This window comes from Phoxinus phoxinus (genome assembly GCF_949152265.1).
Source record: "Phoxinus phoxinus genome assembly, chromosome: 2".
In the NCBI taxonomy this organism is placed as follows: domain Eukaryota; kingdom Metazoa; phylum Chordata; class Actinopteri; order Cypriniformes; family Leuciscidae; genus Phoxinus; species Phoxinus phoxinus.
Genome location: NC_136877.1, coordinates 3,078,840 through 3,105,797, shown reverse-complemented (window position 1 = coordinate 3,105,797; position 26,958 = coordinate 3,078,840). Strand labels below are relative to the sequence as shown.

Here is a 26,958-nt window from a genome sequence, read left to right as displayed (position 1 = left end):
ACTGTACATTCTTCCTGTGCAGAAGCAATTCAAGGTCTGAACGCTAGATTTGCAGGTTTATTACTCTATTCATGCTATTGCAGTGGTCTAGAAAGTGGTGGTGCAGAGTAATGAATCAAGCAGAGCTCATATCTCCACAATTAAGTGACGTAATGCCATAAAAATATATATTTTATGTATGGTAATGGTCATGAAAGGCAACAACCAGAACTTTCCGGAACCAAATTCAGCCATTATAATTTTGATAAGGCACAAAGATTTTGAAATATTACATGTTGTAAAACTTACAGGTGAAACTCAAAAAATTATTGTGCAAAAGTTCATTTATTTCAGTAATTCAACTTAAAAGGTGAAACTAATATATTATATAGACTCATTACATGCAAAGTGAGATATTTCAAGCCTTTATTTGTTATAATTTTGATGATTATGGCTTTGATAATTTTGAATTTGGGGTTTTCATAAGCTGTAGGCTAAGCCATAATCACCTTTTAATCACCAATTAGTTTCACCTTTTAAGTTGAATTACTGAAATAAATGCACAACTTTTGCACAATATTCAACAAAAATTTTGTTTCACCTGTAAGCAACTTTAAAAATGAATGCACTTATATATATATATATATATATAACTGTGGAGCAGGATTTCTGAACAAAATTCAAAAGGTGTGCGAAAAATAAATTAACCATTATGACACAGAAATAAGACATTTTATCTAATGACTGGATACTCTCACTTGCTGAGGTTAGGGTAATAATTAAATTTACATTTTATCCTTTACGATACACCTGGATATGACTAAGTGTAACAACAACAACCTTTAGCCACGACACAGTTCCCAATATTACTCAGCTTCAACCAAACATTATAAAGCGCACATCTGTCGTTACAGGTCGTCATCGTATGCTAGAATTTCCCAACTCGTAGAGGAAGAAGATTTTAAAACACTCACTAGGAGTTGACTATTAAACAAAGCTGCCTCTGCAAAGCACTCGACTCAATGCATGCATGTTACATAAGCAACAGATGCAAGGATGCTCGTTCGGAACAATAACTGAAACGGCTAAAGAAAACCCTGAAACCGCTTCCAAAATATGCAAAGAGACGAAGGAGATCTGAAGGCGTGAGCACACATTATGTTAAATGGCAGAGAGTGGGATGGGGTTTATGAAATTCCCCAGACTCCGAAGCTCCTGTCTAATACACTTAAGATTCAGGGACGATTGGGACTGCAGAGGCATTGAGTGGTGCAACAACACGGGCTCAGCATGCAGACCAGCCAACCAGTGACAAGAAGAGATAGTAACAGTGTCAGCTAGGCGTGCAACGGATCGCAGTTGATCCGTACGGATGAGACCCCGTTTTGTTTAGGCAATTTAGAGAGAGAGAGAGAGAGAGAGAGAGAGAGAGAGAGAGAGAGAGAGCGAGAGAGAGAGAGATCTTGCATTCGGTCTTAAAGTGACAGTAGCCTAATATTCCTGCAGTTGTCTGTGTCATTAAAGGAGAACTCCGGTCAATTTTAACATTGAGCTCAATTTTTAGTACATTTGGAGTGCTGTCAATACAGAGAACAACGACAAAAATCGGTGTTGCCTACACTGTGTTATCCTCTTTTTAAAATTTACACCCTATTGACATGAATGGGGCAAGTTTTAAACTTAACCAGTTCTTAGTCTTATCATCCTTGATGTGTCATTACAAGTGCCCAGTCATGTTGCTGGATTCCTTCAGAGTGAACACGAGTGAATCTGACTGCAGTAGATGTGAAAGATATGAATAAAAATGATGTTATATCAGCCAGCGCACATACCTGTATTTAGTTCCTGTTTTCGGTCGAAGTCCAAAGTAGTCGATTGTCGAGTTCACGCGCATAGGTTTAGTTACTATGATCACGCGCGTGAACTCGACAATCGACTACTTTGGACTTCCACCGAAAACAGGAACTAAATACAGGTATTTGCGCTGGTTGAATTAACATCATTTTTATTCATATCTTTCACATCTAATGCAGTCAGATTCACTCGTGTTCACTCTGAAGGAATCACTCAACATGGCTGGGCACTTGTAATGACACATCAAGGATGTTAAGAGGATAAAAGCAGGTTTAAAACTTGCCCCATTCAAGTCAACAGGGAGCAAATTTTAAAAATAGGATAACACAGTGTAGGCAACACCGATTTTTGTCGTTGTTCTCTGTATTGACAGCACTCCAAATTTACTAAAAATTGAGCTCAATGTTAAAATTGACCGGAGTTCTCCTTTAAAGCTGCCGTCGGCAAGATTTTTTTTATCAAATTCACTGAAACTGAAGCTATGTTCCGACAGAACAACATAAATCAGCCAGTTTTAGAAAGAAAAAAAAAACTTCTACCTCCACCTGGAGCCTGCTATTTGTTTTGCAAAAATCCACCACTCCCGATTGTTCTGGTCCAGTCAGCACAGGGGGGTGTGAAATATGACTGTCAATCACAATTCGTGCACACGCCACAGATCCTAAAGATCCTTTGTCCTAAAAATATGCTGAAAAATGGGGGGTCGTCTTATATTCGCGATATAGACAAAATCACGGGGGGAAGGGAGAAAGAACAAATGAATATGAAATAGTGACTGAAACACGACCCATAACGACAAAACCAGCTTTCCCTTCCAAGATGTTAATCTGCACAAAAATCCTGATAATCGAGCCGTCGTCTGATGAAATCAAATACACATAAGATAAAGACAATATCTGTGCTGTGATTTCAGCTAAACTTGCATGTAAAATTAGAGAAGCAACATAATATCTGTTTAACTGAATTAAAACGTTGCTCCTCTCTGCCGCGCGAGAGAGAGAGAGAGAGAGAGAGAGAGAGAGAGAGAGAGAGAGAGAGAGAGAGAGAGAGAGAGAGAGAGAGAGAGAGAGAGAGAGAGAGAGAGAGAGAGAGAGAGAGAGAGAGAGAGAGAGAGAGAGAGAGAGAGAGAGAGAGAGAGAGAGAGAGAGAGAAAGGTGTGCGCGAGTGCTGGAAGAGAGAGAATGAATTATCAGTGCCATTTTCAAAAAAAAAAAATTCTGTTGAAAACCAGATTTTTTTCCACAAAAATCTCTTTTTGTCCCAAAAGTAAGTCTGGAAATGGGGGGGTTGTCTTATAATCGGGTATGTACAGGTTTTTTTTTTTTGGATTATCTGAAAAATTATCCAAGTTTGTGGTTCAAAAACCGTAAATGATCCGAGTTTTGTGATGCGCTGCACCACTAGTGTCAGCATAGCAAGAGTAATGCTTGACAGTCAGGGTGGCATATTAGGTCAAAAGTAAACACACTACAAGTGGAAACCCAGGGAACTATTCCACGTTTAACCTTGCTCGCATTCACAGCTTGTAAATAACAGGAGCAGCTCCTTCAGACAATCTTCTCACGTCAGCTTTCCTCCGTCAACTGAGCCAAGAGAAGGCTCACAGTAATTGGGTCAGAGAGGGGTTTCTGGTCCTATTGCAGATAGTGACGCAGAACTCGGGTCAGAGCCTCAAGGTAATGGAAGTTGATGAGCGGGGCAAACGAAAGGTGTCAGGAGCGTGTGGACCCCGTCTTCTGCATGGCCCTTATGTCACATCCAATCCCTTCCCATCAGGCATGCACTGCACCACCCACCACCAAACTCCACTTTCACCCCAGTTTCTCATTTTCTCTTCATCGGAAACCTGTCTCCTCAGGAGAGGTGGATATGCATGAATTAAGGCTGGGCAGAATTACGCTCGAGTTAACGTTGGGGAAAATGAGTCTGGCAGTGGAAAGGAGGGTGTGTGTGTGTGCGTGTGTGTTGTGAAACAAAGTCTACCTGAAAGGAATGACGGCTTCTCTCTAGCCAGCCAAACAGGGACGAACGGTGATATTGGTTGTGGCTTGACTGAATGTTATTATTTCAAAGACTTGCATCAACACTAAGGTTTGACCTTGAGCCAAACAAAAAGGCTTGTTAGGTCTTGATTGCACAGTACTAAAGCAATGGAGATCGATTGAGGTAAAAATACTGTTGAGGTAAAAAATATTGGACTTTTGCTCATTGTTCGATGCAGCATACAAAGGTTTTTGAAGGCCATGGCCTAAAGGTAGGGTAGGAAGTAGGGCTGAATGATATTCGATTTTAACATCGACATCGCGATGTGCGAGTGAGCGATAGTCACATCGCCGGAACATGCGATGTGAAGGGTAGTAGCACAGTAGCACCAGCGGCGGGAGATATTACATGCTCTTCATGAGGCCAACACCAACAGTGTTTTACTTTGGCTAAGAAAAGTTGACTTAAAAGATTGTGAACCAAAATGCTTAAGTTGTTTTATAAAAAATATATTTATTTTAAGTTATATTGTTGTAAACCAATCAGGGGGTTGGTGTAAAGCTGCTGTTTTAATTAAAAATGTGTTCTGCTTTTGTGTTTACAGAAATGTTCTAATTTTGGAATAAAATATTAAGTGACCTTTTTGTCACTTGTAATGAAGCTTGCTTATTAGTGAAATTATTAATATCATGGAATGGTAATTATTGTCTTTAGACTGGAGTTATGGCTCTCAATATCGCAATATATATATCGTTGGGGAAAAAAATATCGCAATGTAATTTTTTCCCAATATCGTGCAGCCCTAGTAGGAAGTTTTAAACACTTTTTGTTATACTGGTTGAAACTCTCTTCACATCCTGATAGCAATCATTAATAGAAGTGTTAGTTCTCAAGACAAAAAATATGTTCGTCCAATCGTGAAGGAGTACGCTTTGAAGGGTGGGATCTCATGCTTTCAAAGCTAGCTTGCTATTGCTAGCCTATGAGAAGTCGCCTACCCTTCCTTTAACGGTTAACACACATGCTAACAATGAGCAATGGGCTCATATAAGACAAGTTGGTTTAGGAGATTTACCACTTGTTTTCCTTAAATAAACAAAAAGTGGCACAGAAAAAAACAAAACACTAGTTTAAACATAAAATTTTCTTTAAAAAAAAGTTTAGTTTGCCCACAATTGTTGGGTGTTACAGGTGATTGCTATTCATTTGCTGAGAGTGAGCTGAATTTTTTTTAGGTTGTTGCTATGTGGTTGCTTACTGCTCAAAGTTAAAAGAGCAAGTCTCTAAGATACTCTGGTTAAGATATTGTTTAGGTCCGTCCAATTTAAGAACCAATTATTGTGTGGGTGTTATGGTCTGAAATACTTATGGGTTGCTTTAGTAAACACCACTAATACATTCCTGCCTGACTAAATCTTTAGTAATGCTAGTTTCTCAGTAGCTGTGTTTTACACGCACCCAAATAATCCATTAAATAATGTGAATTTATGGCTCAATCGTTCAATCTAGATCCAAAAATAATAGACTCAGTGGGGATAAACCGGCAAGGATCTACTTCTACACAGACCGATCCAAAGCGTTCCTCATGGACATAAATTTGAGTGGGCCGTTAACACATGCAGACTCTTCATAACAATTTTAACCAAACCTTCTACAGGCAACACACACACAAAAAGCATTGAGGTAGCAGGCATCCTTTAGTATTAGCAAAAAAAATAAAAATAAATAGAGGTCAAAAAGGGAAGCCATCATGAAATGTAAATGAACATTACGCAGGTGAAAATCATTATGGCAAGTTCCATTATTTACACTGTTCACATTTCATTATTGTCTCACAAACAAACAGAATCCGCAAGGCTGTAGTGGCAATGTGCTAGAAAGCATTCTGGACGACTAAAAATGTCCTCGACAGAAAAATCCAAATGAAATATAAAGTAGTACACTTCTCAGAGCGGTCATCGCACTGGCTGACAATCCCACCCTGCAGAGGAAAGGGTAATTTGTCCTGAATTCATGCATATGTAATCCTCAATATGACCCTGGGGCACATCAACTCGTACAGCCACTAAAATTCAAATGAGAACAGGCTCAATTCTACAGAGAGCTTTAAAAGAAAGAACATGGCGGCATGAGAGAATGTTGTTGGAATTTTCTTCGCCATGCATCAGATTAAACCGGACATGTCTCCTGAAATGAAGTTGGCCAAGTATTTTTAAAATATGAAAGAGGCAGAACTACACAGACACGTTTGCTGAAAAAAAACAGACTTTATGTTGGATCAATAAGAAAAAAAACTTGGCAAATTTGGCAGCTTTCAAGGTGCATGAGAGAAGACAAAGAGAATTTCAAAACCTAGGCTATATCCTCACTAAGAAAAGATCTAAAAGACAGAGGTCCTGTGTCGATATTGTGTAGACGTTTATTTGTCAGTTTTCCACCTGAAGGGATCATTCTGTCCATGTTTTCTGACTATAGGATCTTCAGTAACGAGTTGAGTATTGCTGTACAATTCGTTAAATGTATTGACAGGTTTAATCAGTGGGCGAACGGATGTGTGTAATAGCCAGCAGCAGCGCATAAGTCAAAGTGCTACCTAAAATATACTAGCGAAATTAGTACCGTTTCCTAACGCATCCAGTGTGGGAAATCATCAGCCAATGGCGGATACTTTTTCAAAGTAGCGGGTGACTTTGCCTTGTATACCAGCCAGTGGCGGGTGCGAACGACTAGCGATCGTCAATTCAGTCGATAAAAACCTGAATCCATGGCAATTCGAGCGTCTTTTATAGGCGGATTGCGCTCAGTTCGGCAGGCTTCACACCGATTGGTTCGCGCAGTTACGCCGCTCTGCCATTGGTTCGTGCAGTTCCCACTGACCAGTCAATAGCGTGCGAGTAATGTAATATTCTCATTTTCCACTAGATATTTTCCTCTACATATCATCCATTTTGATTCTTTGATTTACAACAATGAATGATAGTTTGTTTATTTTTCTTTTATAATATTTTAATGTTTGAATTGGGAATAGGGATGTGCGATATTGAAGAAAAATGCGATATGCGATAACTCCTTAGGCTAAATAATGCGATATTCGATATGCGATACGATAATGCTTAAAGTGTGTAAAATAAACTTAAATTATCTTTAAAATATATTTAAAATGATATAACCTACATGTGTTTCACATTCTTTTTATGACAAGAAAGTGAACATCAGTGTATTACTGTAGCATAAGAAGTGTTATTTTAACATCAGTGTAAACCACAGGGGTTCAGGTTATCCTACATTAGGTTTATTTAATAAAAGATACTGAATCATAAAATATAAAAATAAAACATTGCTTAGTTTTTTTTACTTTATGAATTAAATATATCCTGATACTTATTAAAGCTAAGAAATTTAAAACATTTTGTCTTTTGTTCATGACCCCATTTATTGCAAGCTGTTGCGATATGCATATTGCGATATATATATTCATTTGCGATAGTTCGATACATTCGATATATTGTGCAGCCCTAATTGGGAAACAACAAACTCTGACCAATGCCAACAGCCAATAATCTATATAGCTAATACTATTGGCCAAAATGCTTGGAAATGTCTTGGAAAAACATTCAAGTAAACAGCCAGTGGTATATTAAAGTAAAAGTGTAAATGCAGTCTAGAATACCTGCTGATGTCTATTATGTTCCTAATGTTAAGCAAAACACATGGAAAAGAAAAAAACAGCATGATACATATTGTACAGCACATTTTTGTATTGCGATGTATTGTTACACGATATGTTGTTACACCCATAATTATTAGTATGTTTAACAGCATGGTTCAAAATTATGAATTTTTTAATGGTGTTGGTATTAACTTCTGCAATCTTGGTAACATGACGACTCTGTGTGACCTCTGTGAAAATTATATTAACGTGCCACTAATAACGACAGAGATGAACCCCTGCTGTGCTGGACTAGAGAAAGCACATGAACATGAAACCACTCTACCCAACAAAAATATTCCCCTACGCACAACTGAATTATTCATAATGTAAAATATTCATCATGAAACGGTTGTTGCTTTAAATAGCTTTCGATTTTAGTCAAGCAACTCAAACTGTCAGGTAAAAGTGCAACAAATTAAAGTCGTACAAGAGAGAGAGACATGGATAGAAAGTGCTGGGGAAGCTCCCAAATTATAATTATTCTGTCCTTATCAGTGAACCGTGCAAACTGGGTTAAGTCCCGTGGTGCGCCATACAAATTGCAATTTAGTAAATGTCAGTACATAAATAACTGATTTTTACATTAAAGAATCTTTTGCAACTCATACTCGGTACAAGCCATTGAAACCCACAAAAGCATTTGGTGAGCTAAAATGAAAGCCTATGCAAGATGAAAATAATCTCCGCTTCACACACACACAGAAGACAAGTGTGCTTCTATTAAAAGCTACAGAGCGATGTGGGAGTTTGGCACTGGAAAAACACGTGGATTCTATTATGGGCAGTGCATTCGACAGTGGTAGCGGTGCATAAACACACACTGTAGGGCTTGCTGACAAAAATCTGCTTCTCCCAGCAGCAACGGCACTTCAAAAGCTTCTGTAATCAGCACATGGTAGATGGAAACGGGGAGAATTAGAATTAGCTTTCACCAACTCATTCATTCGCCTTTCTGGAAAAAATCACTACAACATGCAAATAACATCTAGGCTGGCGCTGCAACACTATTAAAAACATAACGAAAGGCAGCACACATTAAATAATCTGTCCCGTCAAGAGTTTCATAATAAAACGAAAATATAATTAAACTTCTCATAAGGTCTTTAATGTCGTGTTTTGCGCCATTGCTTTGGCAAAACACGTCAAGCGAACTAAAAGCAAAAGCGCGGTATGGCTTTGTGCCCTTATCAAATTGCAAAAGACAGTGATTTAATTAAGTATTTAGACCGCAATGTTTCAAAGTGAAGTGCAGACTTTGGTCACACGTGATCTGGTGGCGTTTTCCGCATCTCAGAACGGCTCAGTTCACCGTGAATGAATGCAGTGACCTCTATCTCTGTATGTGCTGTGAGTTTAGCGTGCATTTGGCAACATAGCATGCACCAGTTACGTATTATCTTCACATTTGCATTATTTCCAACATTATTGTGGGAAGATAATTTCAGCATTTCACTAGATTTGTAATGAGACTCGTTTGGAAAGCGGTTTTGACAGAAACGGTAGTTTTCCGCCAAAATAAACGCTCAACTGCCATTTCCGTCAAAGTGAAAGCTGAAGAGGATCTCTTGCAAGTGTAGAAATTAGTGTTGTAATTTCCCTACTGTAATGTAAAGTAAGATATACTTGTGAAATGTTACAGTGCTTAAATTTAAAAAATATATGGCTATTACTGTCACAGGAATAATATACAATTATTACTAATATATTCTAATTACCTGGCTTTCTCAAACACCAATTTGAATGTAAAGTCAATTCAACTTTTTTTTTTTCCTTGTTCAATTTGCACACTGAAAATGGGTCAGAGCTTTTAATTTTGAACTTTGCACCAGATTGACATATTTAACTTTAAAAATGTGCACAATTTTCACCCAGGGGGGCATGGACCCCAAAATACTGTGTGAAACACTGAAGGGGTATATTATGCATTCAGAGGGTTAACCAGTTAAAAAAAAAAAGCTTAATATTACTATTTTTCCCATTCATTAAAATCTTTTGAAGCAAAATCCAAAAAACTTGAACGCTAAAAGCGTTCCCCTCTATGACAGCCCTCAAACCTCATTCACAATTCTGGGGAAATTCAACACTGACAATGAACGACATTGTTCACTCTTGTTTGAATTGGCAATGACAACAAACCTGGTGTGATTGTGTCTTAGGGCGTATTCAGACCTGAAAGTCCACAGTCCGCACCAAAGTTCATGGTTTGATACATTTGGGTTTGGTTTCACACTGCAATTATGCGAGCGAGCACACCATAGAACTTCACATGACTTGCGTCCTGTCGTCATCATCTATGTGGGCTGCATCTTGACATTGATTGGTTTGTAAAAAGTTGTCAATTCGGCGGGTAACTTTGACAAGAATGAATGAACAGACACATAAATGCTGAAAGTCCGAACCATACAGAAAATGCGTTCACACTGGAAACGAACCAAACCTTTGCTCAGTTTGATCCGGGCCTCTTTTCATCAAACCATATTTCGTCTGTTTGGTTTGGGGAGGTTTCACACCTGTGATTTTGATTCGGATCGAACTGAAAAGTCAGAAAATCCGGACCAAACAAACAGGTGTGAAAGGGCCCTTAAGATGGCACTTTTTGGATCTTGACAATTTTGCAATACGAAAAGAACATCCTTGACATTCTGCTATAAAGCTGCTTTTGTATTTCATGGCAAAAGTAAAACACTATCACATTTTATTCACAGTTAATTTTCAGGGTGAACTATTCCTTTAAATGTAAAATGCAGTGTAAATATCAGCATCAGGCCGAACCGGAGCGTTTAAATCTGAAGCTCACCCAAAGGCTGTTAAGATGCCAGATGGGCACAGCAGCATGTTGCCATTGAAAAACACTCCCATGCAACCACAAACTGGTTTTGTGTGCTGTTGCACCAGGAAGTCACAAGTATTTGGGTTTAAAACAATCTGCGATTGACTTCAGCATCAAAGGAGAAAGAGAAAAGCCCTCAGGGTTTGGGATGACAACCTTACCAAACCGGTCCCTTCACAGAGCAGTGGAAAATCACTCGCCCAGTTCAGATTAGAACTTAAAACAAAAAACAGGCAGAACGTTTTTTTTGTTTGTTTTTTAAGACATGCTACATAGCATTGAAACAATTATCCTCATTATACTCATTTGGGGTTGATTAATACACATTATTAAACATATTTTTCACTCCAAATAACACACAGAAGAAAATGAAGAGTTGAATAAACTCGTTATTTTGGGGGGTTTTGCGCACAAAAAGTATTCTCGTCGCTTGATAAACTTGAAGTTGAGCCACTTGGACTATTTTAATGATGTCTTTAAAAACTTTTTGGGCCGGTAAGTTTCGATTACAATAGAAGCCTATGGAGGAGTGAGACAGCTCTCAGATTTAATCACAAATGTCTTAATTTGTGTTCTGAAGATGAAGGAAAGTCTTACGGGGTACAACATGAGGGAGAGTAATTACTGACAAGACATTTTACATTTTTGGGTGAACTAACCCTTTACATTTTTGGAATTCATAATTGAATGAACGTGAATTTTTAAAAATGAGAATATAAGAATCTTCATGCAGTTCATAGTGACTAACTACGGATGCAAAGATCCAAAAAGGACTGAAATACACCATAAAGGAAACATAAAAAGACCTTATTACACATGCACTATATTCCATGTCTCGTGAAGCCAAAGCTTTCTGTGAGGAAAAGAACAAAATTTAGATCGATATAGACTGATAACTCAAATCTCATTCTCCTACCTGCATTTTCTATCACATTACGACACAAAAGCAGCAATTGAGCTTTGCCATCAATGGTGTTAAACCCGGTGATGCATCACTTTTCATTTTCATAGCTTTGTCAGAGAAAAAGATTCATAGTGAAAAATTACTATTTTAATCTGTTCCTCGCACAACATCGTTTAGCTTTAAAAGACCCGTAATATAGCATTGTTCAGAGTATTTCTGTGTTGTTTGTGTCATTTTGTCTTTTTTGAGCTTGACATTCATGGATGCATAAATATTCTTCAAAATTATTTTGAGTTAGTTTTTAAAAAAAAGGCATAAAGTTTTGGATGGACGCGTCGCATGTGTCATTTTGTGGTTAACAACTACTAAGGCTGCACAATTAATCGTTTTTCTAATCACGATTACAATTACGGATGACACAATTACATAATCGTCCAAAGGCACAATTACAACAAAGATGCTATAGAAAAAGAATAAGAGTGTTTTCAGCTTGTTTATATTCGTATAAAATTATGGCATGCAGTTGCTTCAAAACAATAGTATAAAGCTATTCAAAACACCAATGTAAATTGTAATAATCGTAATTAATAATCACAATTACAATTTTAAGGGAGTAGGCTAATCGACGATTATGATTTTTTTTTGTCATAATTGTGCAGCCCTAACAACTACTTTAATAGAAATTCGTACAAACACTCAATGTGAGTATATAGCTTTAAAAGACATGCAATATAGCATTGTTTAGACTATTTTTCCACTTTTCATGCTATTTTGTCTTTTTTGAGCTTGACATTCATGGATGCATAGGCTACATTATATTATAGTTGTTTTAAAAAAAGGGATACAGGTTTCGATGGACACGATTATGTGTAAATACATTTTTTATTTGTTTTTGGTAAACTACTACTTTAATAGAATTGTGTACTTTCAATGACCATTTCTAAGGTGCCGACAACAGACAGACATACAGAAATGTAAAATAAAATATGGCATGCAGTTGCTTCAAATAATGGTATAAAGCTATTCAAAACACCAAGGTAAATTGTAATAATCTCAATTATAATTCCAAGGGATTAATCGAGAATTATGATTTTTGTCATAATTGCGCAGCCCAAATTTCTTTAATAGAAATTTTTACTTTCAATGTCTCTTTCAATGACCATTTCAAAGCTGCCGACCGACAGACACTCGGTGTGAAAGAAATGTAAAAAGCTGAGTAGTGGAAATGAGCGCAGTGGTCAAAGTAGGGGTGCTTAAAGCCTTTGTGCGATGCACTAGCACCAGGGCAGCCGAAAACAAAGAGGTGTCAGAGCCCCGCAGTGGACCTCCTCTCTTTGGTCTTTGGTTAGGTATGCTTTTCAGTCACGCACAGGCCTCAGACCCCCCTCCCCCCCTTCCTGTCCCTGCATTTCAATGTAAATAGGCCGATTGAATGGCTGCAGCTGCCCCATCAAAAGGACAGTGGTGCTAAAGGGCCCAGTCATTGAGATTCAGCCGAGCCACGCTTTCCCACCCCCAAACATCACAAGAGGAGCCGAGCGGCAGCCCGTAGGAAGTGCTCTTCAGCTTAGAGAACGGCCCTGTGTAAACCTGAGCAAATGTGATCTTGGAAGCACCGCTCGTGGGCTATAGGGTTGGGAATCGAAAATCAAATACTTGGTCAGGAATTGGATACTTGTTATAAGACTGTGTTAACAATCTCTGCCAGTAGATGGCGCTTATGGAAAAGCAGAAACAGAGCCGCTCACAAACCAGCACTGCGCTTATAAACACTACTTTATTAGACGTTCACACAAAAGAAAACGGTAGGGCATTTTCACAACTGAAAGTCCACACCAACATCCGCACCAAAGTTCATGTTGATACATTTTATACAATTATCTATTATGATTCATTATCGATATCGCAATATCACATTTTGTCAATATCGTGCACCCCTAATACATTTTATGCATTCGATTAGTTTTGGTTTGTTTTCACATTGCAATTATGCGAGCGCACCAAAGAACTTCACATGACTTGCGTCCTGTCGTCATCATCTATGTGGGCTGATCATCTTGACATTGATTGGTTTGTAAACGGACGTGCTTCTGACGTCAGCGTGTTGTCAATACGGCGGGTAACTTTGACAACAATAAATGAACAGATGCATGTCGTTGCGACTATATTGTTATTATTACGCCATTACTAACTGCAGCACCAACTATACGCGAGGCTAGCTCAAATTCGCCAAATGAACGTCCTCGTCGTGCGAACATTTTATCGTCGCCGGCAGGAAAGGGAAAACACCAAAACTTCCTGTAAATGCTCTGAAAGTCCGAACCACACAGAACACGCTTTCACACTAGAAACGAACCAAATCTTTGTTCAGTTTGATCCGGACCGAGATTACCTCTTTTCATCGGACCATATTTCGTCTGTTTGGTTTGGGGAGGTTTCACACCTGTAATTTTGTTTCGGATCAAACTGAAAAGTTAGAAAATCCGGACCAAACAAGGTAGGTGTGAAAGGGCCCTTACTCCCTTTCAGAGATGCATTCATATATTTCCATCATACATTCATATATTCCTCCTTGCACTCTTGTAAAACCTCTCACAACTTCCTCCCATGTTCACACACTCAAACTGAAACTTACGCTGCATGTTGTGCTCGCCTGAGACGGTTGCTACCGTTGCTTAAAGCTGGAAAGTAGCCTATGTATTTACCATGTGTTTTTCAAATCGCTGTAATCAAATACGCTTTCATAATTAAAATATGAAATGGTAATACAAACCGCCGGGAATTTTATCATGGTTCATGATCAAACTCGGTAACTGATTCACCCCTAAGATACAAAACATGTTTTACCTGTTTCATCTGAATTAAACATAAGTGTAAATAAGGTTTTCTTAAAGAAATTTCTTTCTTTAATTTGTTTTTTTAGTGTAGATTTGCTCAACAAAACCCCTTATGACATAATTTGTAAACTAAAATAAAAATAACTTTTACTACTTTTAACATTTACAGGAAAAATATTTTGTTGTATAACGAAGCCATGATGAGATATTACTGTAGACTAAGTGCATACTATCGTGCCTATACACAGGTTTAAGAGATAAGCCTCGGTTCAATAAGAGCCGATACTGAAAGATCAAAAGAAACCACAGAGCGATAATATACAGAGAGAAGAAATGCGGCAAAGAAGAGAGCAGGGGAGAAAGAAGTGTCTTCTTTGATGTATGAGAGTTGGGGAGAAATGTTATCAAACGCACTGCAGTGGAAGCACAACCTGTGCCCAAGAGAAGAGGCGTCAGGCTGAGGCAAACATTCAAACCCCAAAATCAAGTGCCCCGTCCCAGGTGTTAGTGGGTGGATGCCATGCAGCACACTGCGTGAGAGAGCGAGAGAGAGAGAGAGAGAGAGAGAGAGAGAGAGAGAGAGAGAGAGAGAGAGAGCGAGAGAGAGAGCGAGAGAGAGCGAGAGAGAGCGAGAGAGAGAGAGCGAGAGAGAGCGAGAGAGAGCGAGAGAGAGCGAGAGAGAGCGAGAGCGAGAGCGAGAGAGAGAGAGAGAGAGAGAGAGAGAGAGAGAGAGAGAGAGAGAGAGAGAGAGAGAGAGAGAGAGAGCGAGAGAGAGAGCGAGAGAGCGATACTCCCCAGCTGCCCCAACTATAAGGGCATTAGGACATTTTATACAAAAATGTAACACTTCACTCACTCACTTTCTAAAATTCAAAAATTCTCACAAAATTCGAAAATTCTCAACATTCGAAAATTCTCAACATTCGAAAATTCTCAACATTCTAATTGTTATACTTTTTTAATGTGCGTACACGTAAGATGATTCAGAGAGAGAGAGAGAGAGAGAGAGAGAGAGAGAGATTCAAAGAGGTTTATATGGCATCTGGCTGCCCGAGGAGTATAGAGGGGTCTATAAAACATTCACACCGCAAGAGAGAAGTGAAACGTGAGAGAGGAGAGTGAGCGTTCCTGTTTACAGACACTAACACTCTGCAATGAGGAAGGGGAAGGCCAAAGGAAACCAGCACACAATAATGTCATGTGAGCAGTGGCTCAAACCACTACACTGGCGAGCACCAGCATTTCCAACTGTGGGGAAATAAGTTTAAAGGCCCCCTGACATCAAAATTTACGTTTTTTTAGCTTTTAGAATGAATATGTTAGCCTTAAAGGGATAGTTCACCCAAAAATTAAAATTAGCCCTTGCTTTACACACCCCCAAGTCATCCTAGGTGTATATGACATACGGATTCGACTTAAGTCTAAGCAAAACTTATGCAACGCACTGCTGAGATTTACGTTACGCCATGATGACACACTACGCTACTTCCGACGTCACAAGTTGCGTAAGATGCACTTTAGGCGTAAGTAGACTGCGTTTGGCTGGAAGATATCATATTACTTTAGAACATGTTAAATATTAATATTTTTCTTACACAAACGCATCGCTTCAGAAGGCCTTTATTTTTTTGACATCACCGCGGACTTCAGCTTCTCATCACATCTTCTGTCCAATCAAATGCTCTCTAGAATCTAAAGCTCCGCCCCTTATACTATAAATACCACCTGGCCAAAGCGAACGTTGACAGACACGGAGCAATATGGGTCGGAGTGTGTGTTCGGTTGCTCAAACGCTCGAGTTTTATTCTGTTTTCCAACTGTACGTTGGTTAAGAATGAAATGAATGAATCCTCTACTATTGAATCCAACGTATCATCAGCACTCGGATTCGTTTCCATGGCACTGTCAAGAACGACTTGCAGTCTGTGAGGTAAACTAAACGCTATTGGCTAATTGAAAAGGGGGCGGGGCCATTCAATATGTCCCACCTTAGCTTCCTGTTTCAGTGGAAATTACATCAACGCATCTTACAAAGGCACTTCAGCGGGCCTTTAAATCAACATTCATTCTGTACCAACCTTTGTAAACAGTGAAAATTTAACGTAACATAACGTAACATAAAATGGGTGGATTGGGATTGGTGGGGATGTAAAAAAAATTAAATAAACTTGCATCACAATTATAAGTGTATTGTGATTGTCAGTTGGTGACTAACAGAATTGTATTAAGTTTAGTGACAACACAATGTTTACATGGTACACTGACAGTACGCTACTGTTTTTATTATTGCTTGACAAAAATTTCACAATTTAAATTCTTGTGATTTGATTCTGATCTTGATTCAATATCGATTCCTTCGGATAAATATTAGGTACGGTAGATACGTTATTGTGTTATGTTAATTTTCTCTGGGCCACTTGGATTGTGCACTTTTCCCATAGAAGCTTACTCCGTGACCTCCACTCTTTTTTTCATAGAAATAATCTATTAAATTATGTGACTGGATGAGGTTTTCCATGCACACCGTTAAAGTTTATTTTTCATTGTCGATTATTATCGATTAGTGGATGCAGCCCTATTTCCTCTTCTCTGCATTTCTCCTCGTCTAGCTTGCGTCCTAATTTATTTGTCAAATAAACCTGGCTTTGTATATTACGAATATTATCGGCTCCTTGATGAATTGCTTTTGTTCTTTTGTAAGTCGCTTTGGATAAAAGCATCTGCTAAATGACACACACGCACCTGCGCAATATCATAGCCTATGATTTCTGAAAATAGCACTATGTCAACTAGTGATATCAGCACAAGAACTGTTGAGGAATATGCAACATAATTTAGGCAATTGTTTTTGTCATATGTATTATAATAACTGACATACACACACTATCATATCCTCGCGAGGCTGGACATAGGAGCGCAGCTTCGCGGCTGAGACACGAATAGACTATTAAAGGTTGTATCAGCGACTTCAGGCCTAAAAATAAACGATCACATTCATCTAATCTTTCCTAACGATCCGCTAGCTGCCCGCCCCATAAGCAAGCTGTCAAAAAAACACGTCTCTGTAGGCAGCCTAGGCTCTGAGATCTGCACACAAAAACAAATGGTTTCACCAACCACTCAAAGCCAAAATAAACAGTTCCAACCAATCACCGACAGGGGCCGTGCACGAGCACAAAACCTCACAACACACAGCCCCTGTCGGTGATTGGTTGGAAACACTGTTTATTTTGGTTTTGAGTGGTTGGTGAAACCATTTGTTTTTGTGTGCAGATTGGGTTGGGCTAATCCAAAAGAAGTGAAAACAACGGGGGTGTTCTGAAGACAGACTGTTACCTGTGAAACACCCCCATTAGCAATTAATGGTTTCCACCTGATGAAATTAACACGGCAAAAAATCGACCAATCAGAATTTTGGTCAAGCCAGAACGTATCGACTAATAAATCGACTGGGAGATTACAGCCCTAATAATGATACATCTTAGGTTACTAATTTTTTTCAATAACACTAAGGCTGTGTTCAATACATCAATGGGACGATATATCATCACATATCCCATGATGATTCGAGTATTGAGTGCTGAATTAACACTTAATTTAAATTAAGGCTAAAACAATCATATCTCTGTATTTTTTGGCAGAATGCCAATACATAGTCTCTGTAACTTTTTTTTCGTCTGGTGTTGTCCTACAAACAATGTTCATATTGAAAGCTATGAAAACAAATGTGATCAAGTACATTACCTAGTTAATGTAATCATGTAGGATATGCTGTAGACCTCATGTAGCCACGCCCCTTTTCAGAGCCGCGCTCGTTGTGTTCAGTGGTCCGGTTTGTATTTCCACAGCATGAAGTTAAGATCTTACGGATTAATAAATTAACGACCTGAATATAAAGATTTCAAAATCTTCCTGGTCTACTGACATTTGTTATGACATAGGCTATGCTTCAAACATTCCCATGCTCATGAAAACTTTCTTTAACTCTACAATAAGTGAACCCACTTCACCAGCTAATTACTCTTCGACAGAGATGCCATAGAAATATAAACTGAAAAACTTTACAGTTACTGCGATCCTAAAAATACACTTGAAATTGTACATAAAATGGAAATATTTGCATGATTTTCTTCACATTTACAGAAGAAAAATATACCTGTGAAATGTAAGTTACGCACTAAGGCGAACGTGTCTCACAAATTAAACTAAACTATTAAACAAAAACAAAAAAACATTTTGCAAGATTTCTGAATGAACAGAATATAGCCTAAACAAATATACTAATAATAGGATTGGCTACATCTTGGCTCAACTTAACCCAAAAGTAAACAATTGAGGATGTCAGATACCAAGGGTTTTACCAGATAGCAATTTCCCAATCAGTTTTACACTAACAAAATACAGTAATATTCTGCCCAGAATGATACTCAACTTTCCCAACTTGGTAACTATGCAAACACAAACACACACACACACAACTGAGAAGAAAAACTGCTCCTAAATCCACCAGCAAACCATTGAGATGAACTATAATATAAATCTAAACATCTACAATTGTCTACAAACATCAAATATTCTCTGTTCTGCATTAAATGTCTAGGTTTGGGATAGTACAGGATTTCTTTCTTGTTTTAACTGGAAACCATGAGCTGGAGATATTGAATACCAGCCTATCTCTATGTTTTAGCTTCTTGTCTATTATCAGTTTATTATCATAATTGTAGAGATACATTAATTTGTACCAGCAATGTGAACATTTCTGAGTAGAGATGCACCAGTAAACCTGCTATGAATCAGATTTATTTTGGCTGATCTCTATTATGGACTGCATTGCATGCCATTTATGTGGAAATATTACAAAAGCCTCCAATGTTTAAGGCCAGTTTGTCCAGTTTTAGAGAAAATAAACAACAAATAAATTTGTTTTAACAAAGGAGGGGGGGGGGGGGGGGGTCAGCAAATTTGTCAACACAGAATCGCCCATAAAACATCATGATCGATGCATCCCGATTTCTGGGCTTAGACGATTTACAAGTAAACTACTCAAAATATTGTACAAATTAAAACTGCACTGTACACAATATTCAATAAACAACTGTTACACTAAATTAAGTCAATAATAACCTATATTGTGATGCGTAACAGTATCTTTGTATCGTGATTCTGAGCGTCCTGAGAGATATTTTGCAGACATATTTGAAAAAAAATAAAAAAATCCCAGGCCTGGAAAAACACTTTTTGCATTTCCTCTTATTTCAAGCTTTCCCAGTAGCGTGGGAACCGTGAAAAGCTCAGAACGTCGTGTAGTCACTAACTAGTAATAAACAAAACACTCTGCCTCCAAACTATTAGGCATCTACAAAACAAATGCCCATTCACATACATTTACAAATTAATAGATCATTCTTAACTTGCTCTCCTTAAAGGTAGAGATAGAAATTTGTTTTATTAACACTTCTTGTTATACTGGTCAGGGCTCGCAAAATTTCTAAATCGCTGGTAGCCCTTCGGGCAGGCACTCTTCAGATTTTGGTAGCCCGAAATAAATTTTACTAGCCCACATAAAAAGACAATTTTTAATGTAGAAAATTGGTTAGGAGTCAAAACATGAATCAAAAACTTTTTCAAAACACAAATATCAACAATTGGATATAAAATAATCAAATTAGAATCATCAATACAAATATACATCTGGATCTCTGAAGTGAAATGTGTGTGACGAGTTTGGAACATGAATCTGTCTGTGGCTCAGCCCCCAATGAGGGTATGATAAAAATTTTTTTAAAAAGGTAACACTTTGGGTTAGGGTCTAACGCTCACAATTAACTAGTTTCATACATGCAGATGGCAGGGTTTTATCATCACTGAGGTCCCAAATGTGAGGTAGACTAGTTAGGGGTGTTCGGGGGCCAATCTGCAATAATCTTCTCGGGGGCCCGAGAACATTTTGATTTCTCTGATCTACATATGTGCAAAAAAATTGGACAACAATAGCTTTAAAACCATGTCACACAGCTGATTATTGTTCTCTCCTCATCAGCATCACTCTTTTTCTCTTCGTTTTTCTCTTGCTCTGGCTCTTCCCGTCCTAAAGCTGAGCTTTGACTGATAGGCTTTTCATTTTTGTCTGTCAATGACGAAAGTAAACTTGGGGTCAGCTGATAGGTTGATTTATGAATCATTTTCTCAGACACGTTCATTTACTGAAAGCTACTAGGAAAGCTAGGTAGCCTAACTGAGTTTATTAAATTTATTCACAATATGTACACATTCATTATTGATCTTAAAACAGGGCCGTAGACAGGGCTTTATAATCAAATAGGTCCTAAATGTAAGGTTAGGGGGTTCAAATTTTTTATTTCTCTGATATGTGCATTTCAAGACGTTTGAAGGCCAAAAAAAGGATAAGAAATAGCTTGAAAACCATGTCAGCGGGCAGTAGATTTGTCAATACCTGCTCTCACCATCCATCACTCTTTCTTTTTCTCTGTCTCCTCATCTTGCCCTGTCTCTTCCCCTCCTAAAGCTGAACTTTTTTAATTTACTGAAGGCTACAAATTGTACTATATTAATTCTCAACATGTACACATTCGTTATTAATATTGTGCCTAACAAGATGAAAACGTCTTTGTTTCTCGTCCCCTCATGACAGTAAACGAATTACATTCCACGAGTCACGTTACAAAGGCCTATTTTCAGTTCAAAATGGCGAAATTAGACAAGTAAATTCGTTTGCCTGATAATTTGTCATTTGTTTAACATTCTTGACCTAAAAAAAAAAGTCAAATGTGAAATATTTAGTTTAGCTACTTACATTATCGCACTTGACCATAAACTGAAGCGTCGAGTCGCTCTGCTCAAATTCGCGCTCAGCCGCTTCTTTGAATACAAATCTACTTTGATTTGATTGGTAATCTCTAATATTCTGACATTGACGAGCAGTGACAGACCAATGAGGCTCAGATACATACACACACACACACACACCCTGTCCTCTGTTTCTGACGTGCGCTCTGTTCGGCGCCACTGCGGATTGAAGACGAAGAACGCGCTGAATCTGATTATAACAAGACTGAAGCGAACACTATTTCAGATCGCCCGTCGGGCAGGCCGGTTATGCATTTTGGTAGCCCGACTGGAAAACACAATAGCCCCGGGACGTCGGGCGGGCGATTTTGCGAGCCCTGCTGGTTGAAACTCTCTTCACATCCTGATAGCAATCAATAATAGAAGTGGTCTAAATATTAAAACATGTACACATTTTCTGTGGAAGTCTCAGGACCAAAACCTTAGGGCTGGATATTGATAAATTTCATGAGTCGATTTCGATTCACAGTTATTGCTTTTTCATTTCGTGATAAAATTGACAGAATTTGAAAGCTGAAAGTTTGTTAATTGTTTACTAACATTAAAGGTGACAGTTAAGTACAAATCTTACTGCAATTATGGATTCTTTACTACAAATAATGAGAAGTTCAGGCAGTAACAGAAAACAGCAAAGATTAAAAGATATTGAGAATAAGAATACATATCAGTATCAATAAAAAACGTGAGTTGTTGATTAGTTTGCGTCTGGCTGACATGTTTATCTGTAGTTGATCTGAAATAGACGCCTTCCTGCACTTTTACAGTATTTGCATGTTTATTCATTCGTTTTCACTCTTTCTGGCTCAGCCATCAGCGTTGTAGATCGATAGAGAAGATGAGGGCTTTGAACAAGCCAGATATTTTGCGTATTTTGTCGCTGGCTCGAACTCAGTGAGGTTTTTTCCACTGCGCGTCGTCTCATTTTATCACGACAACAAAAGATGTGTTGGGCTACACATCACAGAACATGCGGGTAAAAAAGGCACGCAATTTTTAACCATAACATGTACATTTATATTGACGACAATGGCGATCTCAGCAAAAATATTACTCGCAAATTAATATTTAGTCTGCTAACTGATTCTTGGGATTTAAGAATCGATATCTTTTCATAAAAATGAGAATCAATTAAAATCAAGAAAGACCTTTTTTACCCAGCCCTACAAAAAATGTTTATCCAATCTTTGCAATACGTTTTTATAATAATAATAATAATAATTTGTTACATTTATATAGCGCTTTATCTGAGACCTCAAAGCGCTTTACATAGAAGGAGGGAATCTCCTCAACCACCACCAATGTCAACACTATCAACGGCAAAATGAATCCGCAGCAGTCAGGTGGTACAAGTTAGAGATCTTTAAGTTGTTTACAATCATTATTATTGAAATGTTATGTGGTTTGAGACATGAGGTAAGTCTTTGGTTTTCTGTAGGGGTGTAACAATATATCGTGCCACAATATATCGCAATACAAAAATGCAACAATACGTATCGTGGATAGTGACAATATGTATCGTGGATAGTTCACCCAAAATAGAAATCACTGTATAAGAAAAAAATCATGTTTTCAGAGTTTTAGTGTCAGTACTACATTAAACTACTATATAATGTTGATTATAATGTATAATAATGCAATGGTCAGCTTCAGAATCATGAATATTTTTATTCTGGTGTCACCATTGTCTTTGAATTACAAGCACCAAGTCCAAACCTGTTCATTTAAACCCACAATGTAATATCAAAGTTAGCATTTTAATCAACAGTACATTTTTTGTTAACCTTTTATCATATGTCTTGGGAGTATCGCAATAATATCGTATCGTGAGTTCAGTATCGTGATATATATCGAATCGTGAAATGAAGGTATCGTTACACCCCTAGTTTTCTGAAATCAAAATTTCACCGGTCCAATCAGCGAACAGAGGGAGTGGCTGAGAACGATGACGTTGATGTCGTGCGTTAGTTTGAGTTGTAGTTCAGTAACGGCAGCGGAGAAAGACGCGAGCGATCACTGATCACTACACAGCATTTGCGGCAGATCCGAACCGAGCGCAGCGGCGTATTGTTAATGATTAGACCCAGCTTCGACAGTTGACTGAATACATTATCACTGTCCTCAGTGTCAAACATAGATTTAGAGTTTGTAATTGTTCCGTGAATTCTTAAATTCGAAGAACAAAATCTGCAGCTCTCGTTGACAGACATCTTATTCTAAACACAATCCTCTGATCATTCGGATACGCGTTTACGGCCGACATAACATACGTCACAACCAAACGTTAGCGATTGGTTATGGCAGATCCTAAATGGCTCTGGGCAGATGCAATAGTTTTAAACTTCAACAGAGTACCCGCCTACAAGGAAGTTAACGCTTGTCAATGGAGAGAGGCCAGACTCTCTGTACAAATGAAATGTACGAGAGTCTGGTAGAACCAGGCTAATTTAATGCCATCTCTAGTGTCACTTTGCAGACTCTTCTGTGTGCGTTGATGTGTTTTGGAGGAGAAGTGGCTTTGGAGACGCTCTGAAGGGAGGGTGGGATCTCATGCTTTCAAAGCTAACTTGCTATTTCTAGCCTCTCAAAAATTGCGTACCATACCTTTAAAGAACTGTTCACATTTGCAAACAGCAAAGCTGAAAAAAGCCCGCCAATGAGGAATGCTAGGGCGAAAAAATGCTCTTCTCTGCAGACCTAAATATGCCAATTCTCACCGTGCAAAGCATGGATGTGTTTCAAACTCTGAAAATTCACCATATATGCTGACCTTTATAACACCACCATCATACATTAAATAACATTTAATCAGGACCCCTGTCGGAGATGACCATGTTTCATGAGTCAACGGTCTCTGAAGGCTGCATTGAGCAAATAATTACGGTTGAGTACGACTGCCATCATAAATGCAAAAGAAAACGCATTCCTGACCCCACACCCCAGACTAAAGTCAATTTCCCCTCTCTGCCAAACAATAAGCAGGACTCTCACAACACAAGGGTAGACAAACAGGCCCGACAACCTCAGACAAACACCCACGGATCTTCAGCTAAATCCCGATTAGTGCTTTTAAACCACCTTCTGGTAAACAGTCTACAAGCGCCATAAGTCAACAGAGTTTCACGGTTGCGTAAGAAGACTCTGCATAAAAGTTGCGCTCAGAAGAATTAAACAAACGTGAGGAAGGGAGGGATGTAAAGTGGCAGTATGTGGAGAGAGAGAGAGAGAGAGAGAGAGAGAGAGAGAGAGAGAGAGAGAGAGAGAGAGAGAGAGAGTGTGTGAGTGCTAACGCCCCAACGCCGCAGTGTTCTTCCACTGCACCAACACCAGCTCTGTTTACTTCATCACAAACTTACACAGATTCTCTCTCCATCCTTCAGATCAGCCTTTAAAGAAGTATTGTAAGGCTCTGCTTCAGTGCAACTCCTCGCTGAAGTCAACAATCACACCACATCATGTCTAAACAAGCACGTACACGAGTCACATCCACATGCAGCTTTCACCAAATGTGGCTTCCTCACATCACACAGATGAGATAGTGAAGTTCAGGTCTTACTTAATGTCCTGAAGCAAAAGCAAGAAACATTTAAGTTTGTTTGCAATGAAGCATTTTCAGTGGTAAAATATAGACGCATTGATGTGAAAATTTTAGCCAATACCGATAATCCTTTATATTTGAAAGCCGATAACCGATATATTGGCTGATAAATCTAAATCCAAATGTTTATATAAATTTTGAGAGCCTGATTACTAAAACAAAAGTCTCATTAAAATCCATATCCCAGGCAGTTCTCATATAATTTGATGTAGCCTATATGACAGACTTGCTCTGCACATGTTGAACTTTACTGTATTATTATTATTATTGTATCTGTACTGTATTATTTCAAGCAATTCATGGCGAATATTGCGCATATAAAGTGTCTCAGCTGAAGGAAATAATCCATTATTTATCAGCTTTATATACATCGGCCACATTTTTTTGTTGAGCCGATAACAACGTTAAAAATGAACATATACCGATATGTTGGCCGATATATCGTGCATCGCTAGCAAAATAGTATGATTGTTTCACTGGATCTGTCCTTGTGTGAATGCTATTATTATACTACAAAAGTAGGCGTTTTTTTTACTTGACAGGAGTCACATCTGAAATCCAAACCAAAACTGAATACATATCACCAACATAATATGGTCAATACCATAAAAAACACATCTAATCATAATATTATATAATATTTATAGTCTGAATGGTGCACTGGTACCCCAAAGCAAATTCTTATTATAGATCTTATCTCCATAATCCCTGCAACCATATCAGCAACAATATTTACTCGTATATGTGCCCTTGAAACATACATATATTAAGCTGCCCATCCCAGTGGCTGATTTCTGCAGAGCCTGTCTGACCGTATCCGATTCCCAGAGAGAAAACGACAACATGACGAGGATTATTTTCATTTCTCCAGCTTCACACGCTCGCCTTCAGTTAACGTTACTGCAAACCTTCCTCATTTTAGACCTGCACAAAGCGCAGGAACGAATACATTTGCACAGACTGACAAAATAAATATAGATTTTCAGCAATACGCAAACATTTCCTCGACTTCAGGGTGGGGGAGGGAAACAAACTCCCGTTAGCAACGGGGCTAAATCCGTTAGCGGGCTAACCGTGAAAGTCGACGCCTGAGTGGACGTACAGACGGTTTTCCAACACGAAATTACTTTTAACCGAAAACATAGCGATTTAAAAAATGCTTACCTTCTTTAAAACGTGAGCTACATCTACAAAATTATACTTGGTATTCCTTCCCGATGCTTGTTTTTCCCATTTGAGGCCTTCCACTTCAGCAATCTCCGATGCGGGAACATCCGAGGCGCGCGACGCTCATCTCAGTCCGCGCTCGCGCCAGCGTGCTAAAGCTAATCACTGATTACCTCCTCAAAAATGCGATGATTAAAACCTCTCAGGGCTCCGATGAAATGCTCAGAGAAATGGTTATAAACTCTCCATCCGTTCCTTTGCAAAAAAAAAAGTCTCAGTTACGGTAGGTTTGCTGATTTGGCTTGATTTTGAGGTGTAAAAATAAAATTCCGCTTCAAGTTAATCCTCAACGTCCGACTCCTTCCGAACCGTTTCGACTCGCGCTGACGAAGAGCGAACGCGAGCTTCTGAGACGCGAGCTGTGATTGGTTGACGCGAATGGGCGGTCACTGTTTGGTCCCCATTGCAACGGTGAAACTGGCGCCATTGTGGCTCTTCCGAAGGAAGCTTCCACGTTGTTTTCTTTGGCGATCTCGAGCCGTAATGGCGTAGACAGTGGCATGTTTTTGCGAGCTCCATTTGGGAGAGGGGAAAATGGAGACGCTGTGTGGGAATATGTTGTTAAGTTGACTAAGTTAGGTTTTTAAGATACGAGTGAACAGAGCTAATTATTCTTCCTTATTCAGTCTTAGTTTACAATCTGACACAACTGTTTATTGCTATCTAAATCGTAGTTTTGTAGTATTATAAACTGCTTGCCGATGACGGATTGCGAGCTGACCATTCAGCACGTGTTGTTTTCATGGACTGTAGTTTGGTAAATGTATCTTGCAGATGTGTTTTTGTTTTAATTTCGCTTTGACGTCACAAGCGTGTGACGCCGATTTCTCGCAGAGCAGAATAACGCAATGGCTCCCTCTGCTGTAAAGAACATATAATTCATTTTCTGAGATTGTTCTTGCCTTAATTATACTCAAATCGTATGCATCCCCACTTCATATCCCAACACTAAGACATCTGAAATCACATAGGCCCAAACAAGACTGCCAGATGTGAAATCTTACCACAACAACAAAAGGGACATGACCGCCAACCAGGAAAAAAGGCCTATATATATATATATTTAAAAATAATTTGTTTATTTTTATTCGCACAGGAACTACATTTTTAACATTTTAACCCTCAGATTACAATGATGGTTTTTTTGTGTGTGTGTGTTTCGTTTTTGCT

At 38.6% G+C, this 26,958-nt stretch overlaps 1 protein-coding gene across 2 annotated transcripts in view; it reads right to left on the bottom strand.

Moving 5' to 3' along the window:
* The window catches only part of ankrd11 (ankyrin repeat domain 11), a 161,332-nt gene extending 134,472 nt beyond the window's left edge, over window positions 1–26,860 (bottom strand). For both annotated transcript variants that reach the window (XM_079598165.1, XM_079598166.1), the window contains exon 1: window positions 25,726–26,860. The gene's annotated coding sequence lies outside the window, so the exon portion shown is untranslated. The remainder of the gene's footprint in view (window positions 1–25,725) is intronic.
* Window positions 26,861–26,958: the final 98 nt, after the last annotated feature.